The sequence below is a fragment of the Equus przewalskii genome, chromosome 10, assembly GCF_037783145.1.
Source record: "Equus przewalskii isolate Varuska chromosome 10, EquPr2, whole genome shotgun sequence".
Classification (NCBI taxonomy): Eukaryota; Metazoa; Chordata; class Mammalia; order Perissodactyla; family Equidae; genus Equus; species Equus przewalskii.
In genome coordinates this window covers 29,991,284-30,010,577 of record NC_091840.1, presented here as the reverse complement: position 1 = coordinate 30,010,577, position 19,294 = coordinate 29,991,284, and the positions used below count along the sequence as shown (strand labels likewise).

General features: G+C 44.3%; 1 protein-coding gene and 1 long non-coding RNA gene across 7 annotated transcripts in view; one reads left to right on the top strand and one right to left on the bottom strand.

The window, feature by feature from the left end:
- Window positions 1-19,294, bottom strand: part of HLF (HLF transcription factor, PAR bZIP family member) — a 52,658-nt gene that overhangs the window by 11,433 nt on the left and 21,931 nt on the right. The gene's annotated exons all lie outside the window — the stretch shown is intronic.
- LOC103550715 (uncharacterized) lies at window positions 888-17,444 on the top strand. 2 transcript variants are annotated; one of them, XR_011523098.1, is made up of 4 exons: window positions 888-945; window positions 11,030-11,143; window positions 11,980-12,056; window positions 16,639-17,444. It is a non-coding gene; the product is annotated as an uncharacterized lncRNA (long non-coding RNA). The 2 variants fall into 2 exon arrangements; XR_544865.2 differs by lacking the exon at window positions 888-945 and having other exon boundaries at window positions 9,466-11,143.

Sequence of the window (19,294 nt, the reverse complement as noted above, 5' to 3'; positions counted from 1 at the left end):
TGGTCTTTCATGTTTTATCTATTTTATCCCCACCCCACTCCTCACCGTGGTGCCTACTTCAGAGTTCAGCTTCTATAAAGAGTATTCCTCATTTAATGGTGGCCCTCTGACACTCTGGGCTCTGACATTCATTCATGGACATTCTAACAATAACACTTCACATTTAGGCAGAACCTTTCTCGGCATTCTTTCTCTCTGGCTCTTTCTTCCAATGGAAGTAGGTCAGCCCTACCTGCAGCATGGAGAAAACCTAACTGGACCACAGACGAGGTCAATGGCTTCCCCAGCGTCAAACAGCAAATGGCAAAGGACCTGAGAAACAAAGCTGGGTCTCCTCTCTCTCCAAAGACACCCTTGCGCCATCTTGTTTGTCTATATTTTCTACTGAATTAACTCTGCTGGATTCATTTTTTTCCCCTTTGTTCCTAAATGTCAACAGTGTCATTGTGTAATGGGGAGGAGGATCTTTGTTATTTTGTCCTACTTTTGGGGATTTGCAAAATTTTAATATAAGAATTTTCAGTTTAAGAGTGAAACATTACATTAAGTTTTTAAATTACCAGAGTGAGAATCATTGAAAATCTCAACAAATGCAGAAATGTGTCAAGAAGAGTCCCTCTGCCCTGCCCCTAATCCATCCTCTGCTCTTCCTAGAGGAGACCATCCTGAGCTGCTCAGTGTGAACCTCTCAAAGCTTGGTTTTTACAAACAAATGACTTAAGCAAAATATACTACCCACATATCTTAAATTCAATATACCAATATATCATATACAATTTCCCATGTTAGTACAAATAGAACTACTTTATTCTTTTTAAAGGGTGGTTGTATTCCATAGTTTGGATATATAACAATTTATCTAATCATTCCCCAAATAATGCATTTTTAGGTATGTGAGGATTTTTGTAGAGGAGATTCCTAGAAGTGGGACTGCTCATGCAAAAGGTATATACATTTTATATTTCTAAATGTACTACTAAATTGTTGTATTTATTTTCACTTGCACCAACATAAATGAGAGTGCATTTTCACACAAATATTAATTTTTAAAATGCTGCCAATCTGATATACCCAAATATCACTATTGTTTTAATTTGCATTTCCCTCGTAACTAGTGAGACTGAACATCTCACGTTTATTGGGTATTTCTTTCTTCTCCTGTGTACCACTTCTTCATATCTTTTGCCCCTTTTTAAATGGATTTTGTTGCTTATTCATTGGTAAGAACTCTTTATAGACTATGGATATAATCCCTTCATCTGTTTTATCTATAGCAAATATTTTCTCCCAGATTGTAGTTTGTTTTCTAACTTTGCTTATAGAGTTTTTCATTATTAAGGGACTTTCATTGTAATGCAATAATATCTTGAAATCTCCTTATGGCTTCTAACTTTTCAACTTTCTCTACCTCACAATTATATAGCATATAACTTATATATACTATTAAAATTATAATATATAATTACATTACATAAAATGATTTATTACATGTAACTATATACACGCATATATGTGTGTATATATATGTATATTACTCTATATTTTTCTCAAATACAACCATAGTTGACTTACATTCTTAGAATTTTGAGTCACCTAGAATTTAGTTTTATGTACAGTATAAGCAAGAGGCTTTATTTAATGTTTTCCAAATATCTTAATATAATGAATGGCATTAGTAAGGCTTGATATTTGATGGGGCAAGTTCTTCCCTCTTCTTGTTCTTTTTGGAAAATTTCTTCAGCGTTCTTATACTCTTTTAGATGAATTTCAGAATATATTTAAGTCCTTATATTTAAAATTATTATTGGGATTTTTTAATGAAGATGGCATGAAAGCCACAGGTTAGCCTGGGGACAACTGATATCTTTAAGATACTGAGTATGCCCATAGTATACTCTCCATTTTTAGTTTTTGGTCTTTTTCTTATATCTATCAGTTAAGTTTTATAGTTTCCTTGATTTTAACCTTTCACACCTTTTGCTAAGTTTACCCCTTAAATGTTTTATAATCGTTGTTGCTAGTGTAAATTTCCCCTATTGGGGAAAATTTCCTAATTAGTTACTGCTGGCATATAGGAAGCTGCTGGCTTTAAAATGCTGGGTTTATATCCAGCTACTTTACTCCTTTATTAATTCTAACAGTTCTTCTCTGAGTTTTCTAGCTAAATAATCTTATCTTCTGCCTCTAGGAATGGTCGCTTCCTTTCAATGTTTATAACCTCTACTTTGAAAAAAAAAGAAAATCTCACTGCATTAGCAAGGCTCTGCAAGATAGTGAGGACAAAGGATGAGACCAGAGACCCCTGCTTGTCCCAGACTTTAACAGAAACGCTTTTAATGCTTCAAACCCTTAAGTATGACAGTTTGTTCTAGAATCCTAGTAGATTCGGTTTGACCAACTAAGGCAGTTCCAACCCCACCAGCCCTATTGTACTGTGAGTTTCATTTTGTTTTTCAATCAGAAATGATGTATGAAGTTTCCTCAAATGCCTTTTTAGTATTTGTTGAAATGATCATGTGGTTTTCTTCTGTATTTCTTAAGTCGGAGCTTGGTATTTCTCCGAGGCTTTCTTTGAAAGGTCCAGGGTGAACAAGATCAACCCCATGATGTAGACAGACTCTGCCGTTTGCTGGAACACTGTTTCCTTCTTTCTGAAAGCGTCTTGATGAAAGTCACTTCCAGGAGGATTTCTGGAGGAAAGGGTGGAGCAAAAAGCTTAAATCTGGAAGGAGATTAGAAGTCACCTTCAAACCCAAAGTTGGCCTCTGCTTCTGTCACAGCTTAGGCATGACTAAACCCCCAAATAGTATAACTGAAGCCAGGATGTTTCTTATTCTTACATACTTTAACAAGACTTTAGCACCTCACGTTCAATTAGCTGATGGGCTAGAAGTCATCAATGAATGGGACAGCAGCAATCTGTGTCCTGTGTCCTTATCCCTTCTCAAGTCAATGGTTTATTTCTTTAATTTACGGCTGCATCAAAGTAATAAATTATAGTTGTATTTCCTACTTAATCCGCAAGGCTAATTGCAACACCTCCAACCTTTCTGATCTGCTTCTCATTCAGGCAGTTAAATAAACAAAGCATCAGAGTTGCAGCAGGAATGTCAGGGCGGATACTGTGTTCTAGTGCTTATCACTGACAAGCGTTAGCCAGCTGATGCACATTATTCTCTGGAAAGGAAGGCTGAGGAAAGAGAAAGTGATTTTGTTTTGACCAAAGGGTTTTCTATGAGAAATGATAGGTGAAATTCCTTGTGATTCAAGGTTCGGCCCCAGATCTTTCTCTCCTCCCCAGAACCAGTTTGTAGTCTGCTTGTCATGACCTTCTTGACTCCAGATGATCACAGTTTTGGTTTGAAATAGCATCTTTTACCCTGTTTGCATCCACTGCTTTCAGAAGAAAACCACCATCAGGGCTCACAGCCTACTGAGCTATAAAACACCCCTGCTTCTAAGAATCCTTTACAGTACAGGGAACCAATTAACTTAGAGGACTGCAGTAACACTACAGGGTCAACAAAGAGTGCTCACAATATGACAGAGATTAAATAAAAACCTCACAAGTACATCCTAAGGATATGGGTTTTCTGGACTCTGAGGCTGATTAGCTGGTCTCTATTCCGATGGCAAGGAACCACTATCTTGTCCAATAAGCTCTCTGCAAAGGCAGCTATGTCCTAAAGGCCAAAGCTCCCATCCCTCCCTCTACGCATGTCCCATTCCATGTGACTGTGCAGTTCCAGACACTCTCTTTCCCCACCCCTCAAATCTGGGCCAGCCTTGTGACTTGCATTGGCCAGCAGAATGTAGCAGATGTGACACAGTGTCAGTTCCGAGGCTGAGCCTAAAGAGGCTTTGCAGGTTCTTTCTTCTTCTCTCTAGCACTTCTGCCATCACTGTAAACATGCCTGGTCTAGCCCACTGTGGGATGATGGACACGTGGAGCAGGCCAGTCTGGGTCAGCCTAAATCACCCTGCTCCCTAGATGTGCGAGTCCAGCCAAGATCAGCACAGCCACCTGACCGGCCCATAGCAATTTCAGATGAGTGCACAATAAACTCTCATTTGTGTTTGCTACTCAGTACTTGTGACTGTTTGGCAAACATTATCATGGCAATGGAAGACTGATCTACACGCTGAGCTACTGTGTATGGGGAGATGCTTATACAATAGCATTAATATTATTGCAGGGCTTTTGAAGGTACATGGTAATGGTTAAGCTGTGAAGTAGTCAGACTTGGGTTTGAATTCTGAGTCTGCCACCTATATGTTAGAAACCTGGGCGTTTGTGAATAAAGGACCAGGAAGAAATTCTCCCCGGTCTCCTAGTAAGGTCTGTTTTAAGAAGAGGGACTACTGGTGATTTTTTTTCCTTTATCTACCTCTGAGTTTCAGTGTCTTCATCTGCAAATGGAGATTACTATGCCTGGCTCATAGGTTTGTGTGAGAAATGAATGAGATAACGTATATATAAATCAAGCACTGAGCACAATGCATAGTACCTCCAAAGTACTCAATTACTGGTCTCTATAGAAACACAAATACAAAGTATAGATACTATGATCACAGATACTTAAAAAGAATCAAATAAACAGACTATGTCCCCTTGTCCAAGCCAGCATGGTCTCTCCCCTGAACTACGGCCACCTCCTCCTATACGTTCTCACTCCTCCCATTTGTGTCCCTATCGCACTCTTCACACAGCCACCTGGAGGTATTTTCAAGATGCACACCTATGCAGGTCACTTCCCCAAACCCAAACCCTCCAAAGGCTTTCCACTGCCACGTGTGATAAGATTCAAGGCTCTTTCTCAATCAACAAGCCTGGCTACACTGTTCTTCTTTCTGCTCCTCACATACCCCAGCAGGACCCCACCCGGGCCTCTGTACTTAGCATTCTCTCTAAAACATTCTTCCCCTGCTCTGTGCCTGCCTGGTCCTTCTGCGTCATTTAGACACCAGCTCAAATGCCATCTCCTCTAATTTTCTGACTTTCCTCTACCCCAACTCATGGCTTCTCAAGCCATCCTGTTTCATTTCCTTTACAACATTTATCTCCACCTCAAATTATCTTTTGTATTTGTTTGACGTTTGTTGATGACCTCCCTCCATTCACATGTAAGTTCTATGGGTCAGGGACCTTGTTTTATTTGCTGTTCCATCCCCAGGTTCTAGACGGGGCCTGCATGAAGGAGTCACTGAGTAAAACTATCGAGTAACCAGGAATAAATTCTCCCAGATCCTAACAAAGACCATTTGAGGGAACAGAGACTATTTTTTCATTTATTATATTTTGCAAATTGTCTATAGTGAACATCTTTCATTTCAAAGTCAAAAATAAAAACATTATTTTTTTTTTAAATGAACTTTGCTTCACTTTGCACATAATCCTTTCAGGAGGCTGTGTTAAATGCCAACAAGAGAAGATCATTCAAACCCCTAGAAAGGAAGAAGAGGAGGAGAAAGAGGAGATCAAAGAGAGGGAAAGAAGAATTAAGAAACTAAAGAAAGAAGATAAGAATGAAGGAAAGAAGAAATGAATGAAGGAGTGAAGGAAGGAAGAAAGGGAACACAGAAGGAAAGAGGGCATAAAAAAGAAAAAGAAGGAAGAAAGAGACAGAAAGAGGACGAGAAAGCAAAGACTCAGCCAAAGATCAAACTGAGAAGTATCCTTCTGGACCCCAGCAGCTGGGAATCTGTCATGACCTTGATACTTTTCAAGTGTCCTGAGCCTTTTATGACTGATACACAGACTTTGAGACAAAAACAAATCTCTCACACACACACACTTCCTTTGTGCCAAATTCAGACAAGGTACCAGAAAGTGCTGTCCATGAGTGCAGAACAAGTACTCTGAAAGGCCCGCTATCAAGATCGCTTTGATCTAAGTGGCTCTCTTCCAACAACTCTCTGCACACAGTAACAGGCTGTCAACAGAACTATGGGTAAAGCATGATGCTGAAAAGCCAGCTCAATCCATAATGTGTAAACATTAGGAAGGGGCTCTGCCTGTTACCATTTCCTGAGAGGGCGAACGAAATGAAGCCCTGAGGGCCAGTAGGCACGAGTAATCCTGATAAGTAATACTGATGGGTAACTGGGGGGAGCCCTTGCTGTCCACCAGGCCCTTCTGATGAATTACCTCATTTAATCCTCACAATAGCTGTATGAAGGTGGAATTGCTGATATCCCCATTTTCCAGATGTGGAAATAAAGGAATGGAAACAGACAGTTGAAAGCAAGCTCAGAAATGATCAATGATTTGCCCAAGGTTGTCCAACTAGTAGATGACACAGAGACTCACCTCCCAATCGTTTTGACTCTAAAACCCAAGTCCTTAATCATGTAAATGCTCCAAGGGGAAGCGTGGGACTTTGTGCTTCCTGAGTGAGAGTCTTGCATCAGGACCTGGACTACGAACCCAATGGACAACATTCCACTGACCCATCAGCCCGCCCCAAAGCAGGGTAATGTGTCCCACATTTTATGGATGAGGACATGGAGAGTTAGTGAGATGAAACCACCTGCATAGTCCCATAGCTAGAAAGCTGGTGGGAAGGTCAGCTGGAGTTCAGTCTTAAGTGACCTTGACCCATGGCCAATGCCCTTTCTATTCCACTTCACTTCCCCTCAAAGGGGCAGAAGAGAAAGAAAGGGGAGGACACTGCAGGTCCCTCCTCTCCAGCCCAACATGTTCCTGGGCAGCAGATGGTCCCCCGGAGAGGCAAGAGTGGCCTCTTGTCATGGACAAGAGCCCCCTGGAAGTTACGGGCAGCCAGTCATCCCATTTCCTTTTCCTCTCTCCCTGCCTCTTTCCCCTCCTCCCTCCTCCACTCCCTCAGTCTTCCTGATGGCGAGCCTGAGCCAAGGGCCCCTCTGCATTTGACAATGCAACTGCTGACCACAGGGCCAGGGCTCATGTCAACACTGCCTCTCCCTGCTGGCATCTTTAAAGAGCTTCTGGGTTGCCAGAGACCACACCTCATTAAAAGGAGGGCGAAGATTCCTGGCAGAGAGAGTGTCCAATATATTCCGTTATGTAGAGATGAAGTTGACTTCAAAGGTCATTTCATAGGGGAGGTGTGTTTTAGACCTATACCCTTAAATTATCAGTATGTTAATTAATGCTTGATCCGGGTTTGGGCAAAGAAAGACAGTTGGAACTCTGCTCTGAGGCTCCGCTCTGGCCTTCATCCCTCCGCTTTGACCTTCACTACAAGGCAGCACGCTCATCAGAAAGTGTAGATAGCCTTGGACTTGGTTTTGCCCCTAAATAGCTCTGTGGCCTGGGGCCAGTCACTGCACCAAGCAGAGTCTTATTCCCTCATCTGTCAAGTGGGGCTGGATGGGACGGGCAGTATCAAAGGGAGGACCCTCAGGGGGCGTGGATTCCGCACCTCCCTCCGGCACCCTCCCCCAGCTCCCGCTTTCCTCCAGCTGCAGCCCAAGCAAAGCCTGTGGGACGTCACCAAGTGTGACCTGTGTCCAGGACAAGCATTCTGCCCTGGGATTGTGCATCAGTACCCAAAATGGCCCTAACTTGACTCGGCAGCTCCTAACTTGGCAGGAGCTTGGACTGGATTAAGAAGGCCTCTCATTCCGAGGGTGTTTGTCATCATGCGTCTTGCCAATAGTGTCAGCAAGAAACCTGCCTCCTTGAACCGACTGAGAGGTGAGACCCGAGGAGCTCGTCCACAGCAGAGCCTGTTGCAAGTCAGTTAAATGAGTGTGGAGTAAAGTTCCAACTAGTGGACGGGCATGTGTGGGCCCACTGGCCTTCTCCCCATTGTGTCTGAGACAGAGCACCCTCTGCTCCTCTCCCGTGAGCCAAGAGCCTCTCCCCAAAGCTGTCACAGCACCTCAGGGTGCAGACAAGTAACAGACTGGCCAGAAATGAACCCGCAATGCCAGAGACTAAGGCTGCATGAAGTACATTCCAGATCTTCCCACACGGGCCCCCTGGGGTGGATATGGAGGGTTGTGAATGGGAACCCAGAGGCACTGTCCTTCTCCCACACACCCATGCCCCGCCCCCTCCCCATCCCCCCTCTACCACGCACTAGCAGGGAATGCAGGGTGGGGTGGAGACCCCCGGGGAAATGGAAGGTTAAGTCCCAGCCAACCACGGGCTAGCTCAGAGTCTCCAAATTGTTTTGTGCTTCAGCTCTCCCTTCTCAAGAGCAAAGGCCCAATCCCTCCCAGGGCTGCCACAGTGACTGCAACACAGAATGACCATTTCAAGCCTTGCTGCCACCCACCCCCTAGATGACAACAAGAGACACCTGGAGAGGACAGAGTGGCGACCAAAGCCCAACCCTCATCAACGCCCGCCCCTCCCACCCATGGTATGCCTGGTGTGATGCAGTCAAGACTATCGGCTTCCCAAAGAAGAGTGGGGACAGGAGGGGCTCCCGCTGGCTTTGATATGCTGCATCTCCACCCAGGTCCCTGCCTGGGGAATATCTACAGCCTCGCTCCGCCCTCCCGACAACCCTGAGAAGTAGGCAGGGCCAATGGGCCCATGGGACCTATGGAGAAACTGAACCCCTGAGCCATTTACCTCCATCCCCTAGGATGGGCTACCTTCTTCTCCACCAGAGAAACCAAGTCTCCCAGACCTGGAGTCTATCTTCAGAGGCCCTTTCCATTTTTAATGACAACATGCACCACTTGAATGAGCACCACCTAGGTCCCTGGAGTCTCTTTAATTGTCTGAGTTGGTGAAAATGTGTGGGCCCAGTCATTTGAAACCCGCAGTTTTGAAGTGCTGCCATGGCGAGTTATGAAACTGCCCATTCTCCTTGGGGCTATGTTAAATTTTGTGTTTGGATTTGGAGGAGAGAGTGAAGCAGGAGACTAGATAAGTGACGAGGCGCGCTGATGGTCACCGTGAACCCAGGACCCAAGTGCAAGCAAATGGCCCAGATGCTCTGTGAACGCCACCCTTCCTCCTCTCCCCAACCCCCAAACCGAGCCAAACAAACATAGGAAGAAAAACAGGATTGTTTTAAAGCCTGAGTTTCCGGATGAACATGAATAGGATTCAGGTGTGTCTGTGGTTCTGCGGCTTCTCAAGGAGATCCACAAAAATTCTTTCCTATGAGAGTCTCCAAGTTGAGCACCCAAAAGTAAACATGCTTTTCCAAAGCATCCTTGCCTTGGCTCCTGGCCAGGGCCCCCCGTAATTCTCTCACACCAAAGCTCACAGAGAGTCCTAACCTGGCCCTTGGGCTCCTGGTCATTGCCTCCAGTCGCACTGTCATCTCTAAGCCAATGTGTGTAAGCCACACTCATCCTCCAAGGTCTCCTCATGCCTGTGAACTATTTCTCCATTCTGCCAGGCTTTAAACTTGAATGCCACATCTTGTGGGCAGGAGAGAGAAATGAGCCATGGATCGGAATCCAAAGACCCCATCAGTTATGAGAACCTTGGGGAGTTCCCTGGGCTTCAATTTGACTACCCATTAAATGACCAGATGACAGCAAAGGCTCATTCTAGCTCTAGCAATAAATCATCCTTGGAGTTAGTAGAGGTTTTCCTTTGTGTTTCCGATCCCTGTCACAGGCCAGGTGCAAGCATTCCACTAAGGACTTAGACAACTGCAATTCCTTCCTTACTGGTCTCTTGACCAGCTGCAATCCCATCTGCCAACAGCTGCCAAGTTACTCTTCCTGGAACATCTCTGCCATGATCCAAGGTAGCCCATGGCTTCCCACTGCCTCCCGTTCCAAACTCTTTGTCTGGCAGTCAAGGACCTCCACACTCAGGCACATTGCTCCCACCTTGTCCTCTCTGCTCAAGCCGAGCTGGTCTGCCTTGTTTCCTGGACATTCTTGCTTCACATCCTCTCCACCTCTACCTGTCCTACCATCCATCAAGGTCTAGCTCAAGCCTTCTTCCTGCTGACTGTCCCAGGGTGGGTGACAACTCTGTCTAACTGCCCTCACATTTAATACCTGTATCACATTGCACTTAGCATATACAAGCCTAGAAGTTTTATCAGCATAAGTGAAACTGCTAAGCAATTATCTATTCTCATACTAGACTGGAAATCTTTTCAGGAAATCGTCTATGCCAATGCCTTGCACAGAAGATGATCAACAAAGGCTTGTTGATTAAAACATTCATTTGTCTAACAAACATTTATTGAGCACCTCCTATGGACTGGGCTCTGAGAATATATGAATGAGACCCAAGTCCTGGGAGCATACAGTCTGGAGATGGGAACAGGTAAGCACAGAGATGATTAGAGTACAGGGCACTAAGTGCAATGAGAGCGCTCTGCCCAGGGAGCCAAAGGTTGGAGTTCAAAAGTCGATCACTAATCCACATCCTTGGAGAGAGTGCAGGGGCATCAGGAAATACTTCTCAGAGTGAGTTGGCATCTTGGCCAAGTCTCAAATTTGGTTAGACAAGTAAAGGGAAAAGGAGTGATCAAGATGGGGGAACAGAATATGTGAAAGCATAAAGATGTGAGAGAATTGACAGGCCAGCCAGGGAATTGAAACTAGTTTGTGCAACTAGAGCTCAGAAGGCAAGGAGAGGGGTAGTAAGAGTTGAGACCAGACAAAGGGCCTTAGATGTCCAGATCTTATCCTCAAGGGAATGGGGAGCAATTAATGAAATATTGCTGTGGTAACCGAGCTGAGGTGGCATCAGAGGGGAGCCTGGAAATGGTGGGAGTTCACCCCACATCAATGGCAGAGGAGCTGTTAGAGTCAAGAGTTATTAATGAGGCAGGATCAATGAGTCTTAGCCAACTTGATATGGGGGAAAGAGAAAGAGAGAGGAAGGTTAACTTTGCGGTTTCTGGCTTGGACAGCTAGAAAGGAGGTGGTAAAATTCACTGAAATGGGCAACTCAGGGGAGTGAGCAGATTTGGAGGAGAAGGCAGCACCTGACTCTGGATTCCAGATGAAGAAGCAGGAGGATGTGCATCTTAGCTTCATAGATGTGTCCAGGCTTCAGAAGAGCAGAGCAATCAACTAGTGATACAGATTTCATAACCCTGACATCCTCCAGGAGAGAATACAGAGCAAGAAGAAAGCCAGAGAACAGGTCCCGGGTGAACCCTGAGATTGAGGGACACGGAGATGAAGAGGACTCTGTGGAGGAGGCTTCAGAGAGGCCAGAAAGGTAGGCGGTAAATGGGACTGACCACAGAGATGGTTCTCCTGATTATGCCGTTAACCCCTCCTGGGCAGTCACGGTGGCTCATAATCAAGGAGCTACACTATCACGTCCACTGAACAAAGGAGAAACAATAGGACGAGGCAGACTAAGTAAGTTGCTCAAGGTCAAATAGCTAGTGAGTTAGAAGAACCTACTTTAAATTAGGACCAGCTCCAAAGCCCTAACTTTCTTTCTACACTTCCGCCCACACATGTCCACCCGCAAAATTAATGGCAAAGGCTAGTGTCCAACAATTTCCCTCAAGCAACACTCTCCCAGCCCTACATGTGGCAGGAATCCCGGGGTTCTTACAGGCTTCTTGGGAGGTTAGGTGTCTCCTTTCCATTCTCTGCGGGAGTATTTTGTGAGGGGTGCTTGCGAGGGCATCTTAATATATTGAGCAACCCAGCCTAGTATTTCCCTTTGCTGTCTACTGCACCTACTGCCTAAAATTCCACAACGTCTTTTTATTTTTTTATTCTTGGTCTGGTGAGTGTAGGTTTTGAGGGGCCTGGGCTATGGAGACAGGGAAGATGGTACATGAAAATGCCTGTAGAGACCCTCCCTAGCCTACAGAGATACCTGTACCATAGGCTGTGTCTATAACACGGAAGAGGGACATTCTCTCTCTCCTTATCAGTTAATAATTCTGAACGTTTACTAAATAAGTGTTGCTAGGCAATAGGAGCTGCTGGGGTGGGGGTAATGCTAAGTCAGGAATATGGATTCTTGGGTAAAAAAATCAACTTAATTCCATGGAGTCAGCTGGTAACTAAACAAAATGGATTTTGTGCCCCCAGCGTCTCATCTGGGATGAGGTGAGCAATCTCCTACTACTGCCAGGCTTTGCAGATGCTGCTGGGCACCTGAGCTGCACGTAAGTATTCACTGCACAAGTTTTGTGATTGCCCAACTGGCATATACCTTTGCGATGAGCCATCATGGGGGAATTACATTATAAGGAATGACAGCTCCATCTCAGTCATTTAGGCAGAAGGAAAGAGAAGACTATAGAGTAATATATATAGTTTACAGCAATCTATAATCTGAATTAACATCCCATGAATATGCATCTGATTTTTACATTCAGATGCAAGCCAAGATTTGGGTAAAGGTGTGCACTCAGGTTTTCTTGAATAAATTCAAGTCCCACATAGGAGAAAAAATTGCCAAACAGCCACTGATTTAGACAAATAGTAAAAATGGAAGGCTCCATTAAATCTAGTTCTTACCACCAGCACATTGGTGGGGGGAAAAGGGAGATGCAGGTAAATTTTCCCACATCTTTATAAGCCTGCAGTAAGTCAGCCTATAGTCATAAAGTTCCCTAACATACACTAGAACAATATTTTAGACCAATTTCTTAGAAATGTGTTGTTTCAGAAAAAATGAAATTTTCCAGCTTGCGCTAAGACTAGCCAAGCTGAATCCATCTGGCTCCTGCCTAATGTAGTCTATGGAGAAATCAGCATGGGACAAAAATCTGCCTTTCTATTTCACAGGCAGGAGGCAAGGTCTGTGTGCTTCTCGGGTAAATAGAAACTAGACACTAAGTCATTCTCAAACACTCATGCAAGTTCTTCACTTTGTTGCACACTTTCTCCTTTAGCTTCTCATGTCCACCATGCAGGAAAAGAGAATTCCCACCACAGTCTGCAATCTTTCCATGGGCCAAGAATATCCCAACACCTCTGAAATCCTTTGTCACTCCAAGATGTTGACAACCACCCTCCCCACCCTGCCTGTCCCAATCAGCTCAGATTTCCTAACACAAAACTCCTTAATGGAAGGCAGTTCTTGCCCAATCACGGGAGTGAGCTGGTTGATAAGGAGACCAACTGTAAAGATACACCAGGCAAATGCTAGCTGGCAGGAGGCAGGAGTCAGTTTCCTCAAAAAGGAAGAAAAAGGACATGCTGTTAGATGAAGACAAATCGTCTTTAGGTTGCAGGGTGGCTGTAAGGGGTGAAGGCGTCACATGCCTTCCTGATGCCACAGAGCTAAGGACATTGTCCTTGGCAGCGGCTCAGCAGACAGGGACATACAGAAGAGGTTGGCAAGGCACAGCCTCAAGGGAAAGGGTCAAAGACCTGAAGGCCAGTGGACTTTTTCTTTTTTTGAGAAAGATTAGCTCTGACCTAACATCCGCCACCAATCTTCCTCTTTTTGCTGAGGAAGATTGGCCCTGAGCTGACATTTGTGCCCATCTTCCTCCATTTTTTATACATGGGATGCCACCACAGCATGGCTTGATAAGTGGTGCCATGTCCGCGCCCGGGATCTGAACCAGCAAACCCCAGGCTGCTGGAGAAGAGCCTGCGAACTTAACCACTGTGCCGCTGGGCTAGTCCCCAGTGGATTTTTTCTGAAGCAGGCTGTGAAGAAAGTCAATAACCAGAATAATTCCTTAAGATGGATAATTCTTAGAACAGGTTTTCTGGAGAAGAAATGTCCATTTTCTCTCTCTCCATCTATTGAGGTTAACTAAATAAGGGAAAGGAGACACTTTTAATTCCCAAAGCTGGCAAGCTGTGTACCTGCCCGGGGACTTTTCACACTGAAATCAGAGAAAGAGGTATTGACTTCCAATATCCACAAACTCTACCTACTTCAAATGGAATCTGAGGCCACACTGAAAGGAATTAAAGGAATTAAATTATTATTTAAAAGTCTATAAAAAGAAGAAATGGATTTTGATAAAAAAAATTATAGAATAGTGAGAAAAGCATCATATTGTAGGTGTTACGTCTCTGGGTCTGTAGCTTTAATCCTAGGCTATTTTAACAATACAGATTCATTTAGTGTTTACATCTGACTAAATAAAGATCGCCAGTTTAACAGGAACTTCAGAGGAAGCGAGTTGTTCTAGTGCTCCCAATGGACCACATTAAGGGAAGGCTTGCTGCTTAGACCTGAAGGGACATGCCCAAGGCAAGATCATTTAGGGGCCGAACCTCAATTTTACCCTCTATCTAAGGCTATGGTTCTCAACCCTGATTAGGGACCAGATGCACCTGTGGAACTTTTTCAACATACTCAGGGCCCGCCTGGTGGCACAGTGGTTCAGTTCACATGTTCTGCTTCAGTTTGCTGGTTCGGATCCTGGGTGTGGACCTACGCACCGCTTGTCAAGCCACACTTTGGCAGGTGTCCCACGTATAAAGTAGAAGAAGATGGGCACGGATGTTAGCTCAGGGCCAGTCTTCCTCAGCAAAAAGAGGAGGACTGGCGGCAGATGTTAGCTCAGGGCTAATCTTCCTCAAAAAAACAAAACAAAACAAAAAACCCAGATACTCAGCACCCCTCCCACCTCAAGCAGAAGTGCTGAAGATGGGGCCTGGGCTCTGTATTTTTGTTCCATTTTGTTTCTCTTTGGTTTTTTTCATTTTTTTAATGAAGGAGGAGCTAGCCTTCTCACACACTTTTGGTGGGAGTATGAACTAGGACAATTCTTTTGGAGCCTACAGACTTTGATCCAGCAATTCGACATCTAGGATCTTAAACTTTAGATACGCCACACACAGGTGCAAAGAATGGCATCCAAGTAGAAAACAAGCTCAAGATACTTGTTAAATAAATTACAGCACAGCCAGACAATGGGATTCCATGCGGCCGTAGATCTATAGGGACTAAGATGGAAAGATATCCAAAAGATACTAAGTAAAAAAGGAAAGTTGCATAACACCATGTATAATGTATATACATATATTTCCATATTCTCATACACACAACATATATATAAATATATAATTGTAAAATAAAGTGAGAACTGTACCTTTTTATAAATAGATATGTATATATTTATATATATACACACACATTTAAAAACACAAAGAAAATGTCTAGAAGAGTATCCAAGAAATTTCTGATACTTAAATCTGGAAATGGGCTATAGGAACTCAAGTTGTGCACCTGTACGGTTCTGACTTTATTTTACAATCATCATATATTACTTTCGTAATTAAATATTTGTAGATAATTTAAAAAGAAGAATCCACCGTTGATTCTCACGTGAGGCCGAGGTTGAGAACCAATGATCTAGAGGAAATAGCCTCTGTGGTTGTAAGCGGTTGGTACGCTCAAGCACGTAAGGAAACCCACCATCACACAAGAGGGGAGTATTCACACCATGTCATATCTCTGGTTTACCAGAAGGTGGCGCCCCAGAGGAAACCACCTAGCTCTTCAGCCAAAACTTGTCACAATCAATTTTTCATTAACCCAACCCTTTTTGCTCCTCTAAAGACTAGTTTATTTATGCCCAAAGCATTCTTTGCCGCTGCTTCCATAAGAGGAGGTTTACACACATTAATGCAATAAGCATTATTTTCATAGAAATCCTTGGGTCATTCAGTATATTCAAATACGACACTGGGGAGACACTTTCCTGAAAGAAGTTGGCAAGGCTTGCTCAGACTTCCCCCTCCTCCTCTTGTCTCCCTGTTGTCTTTGCTCTGATTTACTCATCTCCTTATCTTATTCCAGAGTCAACGCCACAAAGGCAGGCGGCAATCAGCCCTGGGGGGCATGTGTCCTGAATCGGTCCACACCTTGGCCCAGAACAGGAAGGGTGGGGCATAGGGCAGCCCAGGGCAAGTGCTGGAGTTTTCCTGCCCTCCCACTAACACTGATTTTCTGGAAGTAGGTGTGTTGCCACAGCAACTGTCAAATCACATCAATTATGCCGCCTCTAACCTCCCAACATCTTCTTTAAACACACCACGTTGGAGACACGTGGCTTGGCTGCCCTGGAAGCCAGAGCATCCTTTATCTGGGTAGGAGGGAATTAGCCCCTTGGTGGATTAACCATCATATACATTCTTTGTATTCTTTTTCTCCCCCTAATTTTTAAATTCCAGTACCACGTCCCTTAACACTATGATCTGAATTATTTCCTGTGCATATTTAATGGAAATTAACTCATAATATCAGTCAAAAAAAAAACCTCAATGAGTCACTTAAATGTCTTCTTCCTATTGATAATAATTTTTGCTCATTCTTCAAGACAGAATTCGAGGATTCTCTCTTATCTTTCCTCAACATCCCATTTACAGCTGACCACTTCTGCTTTCCCGGTCCCACCTTGTATATACCCTATAACACTCCTTTCACAATTATTTATCAATCTCTTTGCAATTCATAAGCTTCTCCAGCTCAAGGGATGACATCGTCCTTATCTCCGGATTCCCAACTCCTAGTTTGGTGCCTGATAAACAGTTGGCACTCAGGAAATGTTTGAAAAGAAAATGGATAAATGCTTTCCAGAACAAATGTCCATTTGCTTCTAGTGCTTCATTAATTTTTATGTTAAGTAATAACAGAAATAATGATGTGATGACCACGTATCAGACTTGGAAAAATCTAAATAACACACATACAAGTCCTTTTGAAAGGGAGAATACAGAAGGCTTATTACCTGAGACTTTTATACCATGCTCTTTTTTGTTCTTGTTTTTCAGATCCAAGAAGTACATCGAAAGGGAGGCTTCTCCATATGGGGAGAGGCAATGAAGGCCCGAAGAAGGAAGCTGTAACATTCCTTGAGTCCTCACCAGGCAGCCTGACATCTGGTCCACACTCGGGGAAAAGAGGCCACATCCTCACATGGAGATCTATTTTTGCATTCCGAACTGCTGATGCTTCCCTCGTACAACTTGCCTCACACACAGGAAGGGGAAGGCAACTAATATTTAACCAAGTGCCGGCTGCATGCCCCGGGCTGCTTCACGTACATGGCTCTCAAGAAGACAGTGCCCCACGTTTTGAATCTGCGAGGAGCTCTCACCAAGCATGTCTCTGAAAAGCATGTGGAGGTGGACACTGAATAAGCACCTCCAACTCCCTCCATTCATCCAACTGATGGCAAAAGGCAGAGCCCAGTACATCCATACATCCATGCATGTCTCTTTATAAAGACTCCTCAGGATAGTTGCAGCGGGAAATCTACACATCAAAGATGGAAACTTTCTTAACTGTATGCATCTCTTTGTTGCACTGGGCAGATCAGCAAAGGGTGGGCACTAGGAGAATGAATCCTGTTCTCGTTGACTTATATGGACGGTGCTGTGGGCTTAGCACAGCAGCACTGAATGTTCCTAATACCCCTCTAGACTGTCCCTAAATCTTCCTGGATCACTGTGTTTACCATTTCACGGTCCTTCACTTTTACATCATATTGGAGGGATTTGAGAGTCATACAAAAGTGCTGAATTCATTTTTAAATTCAATGCTTCATGATTTATAAGTAAAGCCTGTGTTTTGAAAACCAGCCTCTCTCTGTCCTTTAAAATCAGACTTGGGGCCGGCCTGGTGGTGCAGTGGTTAAGTTTGCGCTTTCTGCTTTGGTGGTCCAGGGTTTGCTGGTTCGAATCCTGGGTGCAGACCTATGCACTGCTTGGCATGCCATGCTGTGGCAGGCGTCCCACATATAACGTAGAGGAAGATGGGCATGGATGTTAGCTCAGGGCCAATAAAATAAAGAAAAAAATTTCAATCAACTCCCCAGGGGTGGCTAAGGAGACCTTACAGCCTCCACAGACACGCCTTGGGATCAGCCTGATCTGAGCTGCTCCTTTGATCTTCATTCCCACCATGTCTAGGTTCCCAGTACACATATGTCACTATGTTGGACCACCGACACAGGTGTTCAGCCAGTTTCAGTTGTGCAAGGCAAAGAAGCAGTGGAGGGTAGTGGCTCAGCATGTGGATTCTGGTGCCAGCCCTGCTGTCTGCTCACCGTGTTGCCTTCAGCATTTTACTGTTCCCTGGGCCTCAGTTTTCTTATCTGTAAAAGGACAACAACAGTACCTACCTAGTACCAAGACCAGTAGGACCCAGAGGTTGTTCTGAGTTTTAATGAGACAGTCCATGTAAACTACACAGCCTGATGCCTGGACTCCAGAGAGCACTACAGAAGGGGAAGCTATTCTTTGCTGTTCCCTTTCTACTCACCCCATTTGATGGAAGCTCTATATTCAGAGAAAAATTGGTGCACACTGTTGTGCCCGATTCTCAGGAAAGAGAGAGGAAAGCTCTGCCTGTCTCCTCAGAGCACAAAGGCTAGTCCAGCTGCCACACGTGACAGGCATTCCACCGGCATCCCCTGGACCACCGCAATCCTTGGGTGAGCCAGTGTCACAGCACGCTACTGATGCCTCTGGGCTGCACCAGCCCTTCTTTTAATGTTGGTTTTGTCTATTTGTCTGTTTTTCTTCAGCACCAAGGGAAGATCACTCTGGTGCTGGTTCTTCTAGGGTTAAGGGATAAGGGATCCTTTTACAATCCGAAGGGAAACCTCCAGGAACTCCGTGCCAAACAGCTGCCCACCCACCCCGTGACAAAGAAAAACCAAAGGGAACGCAGCATTCTCATGCACTAGCTGGTCCTTTTTCCTAACTAGACCGAAAACAAGCTTATTTATTAATGCAATGGATGCAAAGTACTAGGAGGGATTAAGACCTGAGAAAACAGACTTGGAATTATGTCACTTTAACCTCATGAGTTACCACATTTTTTCCTTTTTTTTTTTTTGAGGAAGATTAGCCCTGAGATAACATCTGCTGCCAATCCTCTTTTTTGCTGAGGAAGACTGATCCTGAGCTAAGATCCGTGCCCAACTTCCTCCACTTTATATGTGGGACGCCTACTACAGCATGGCTTGCCAAGTGGTGCCATGTCTGCACCTGGGATCCGAACCAGCGAACCCCGGGCCGCCAAAGCAGAACGTGCACACTTAACTGCTGAGCCACTGGGCTGGTCCCTGCACCTTTCTCTTTTTAAAGAGTTCCCCAGGACCCCAACTTGATCTGTAATGTTTAAATCCATAAGTGAATGTATCAATAAATTGATACATGAATATATATGGTAAATATGCCAAATTGTTAATTCTGGGCGCTAGGAAGACAGGTGCTTGCTATGTATTATTTTTTATATTTTAAATCTTTCTCAGAATAATTTTCAAATGCCTCGATCATTTGAATAATCTTCCGCACTGTTCTATCCAGAGAACTTTGCTATCTCATCCTGGTAGGAGGGATGGTATTTTCCTCAACATACTACTAAATTGAGACGCAGTAAATGGAACAGCAGCAGCATCTCCGGTGAGGGTCAGGCATC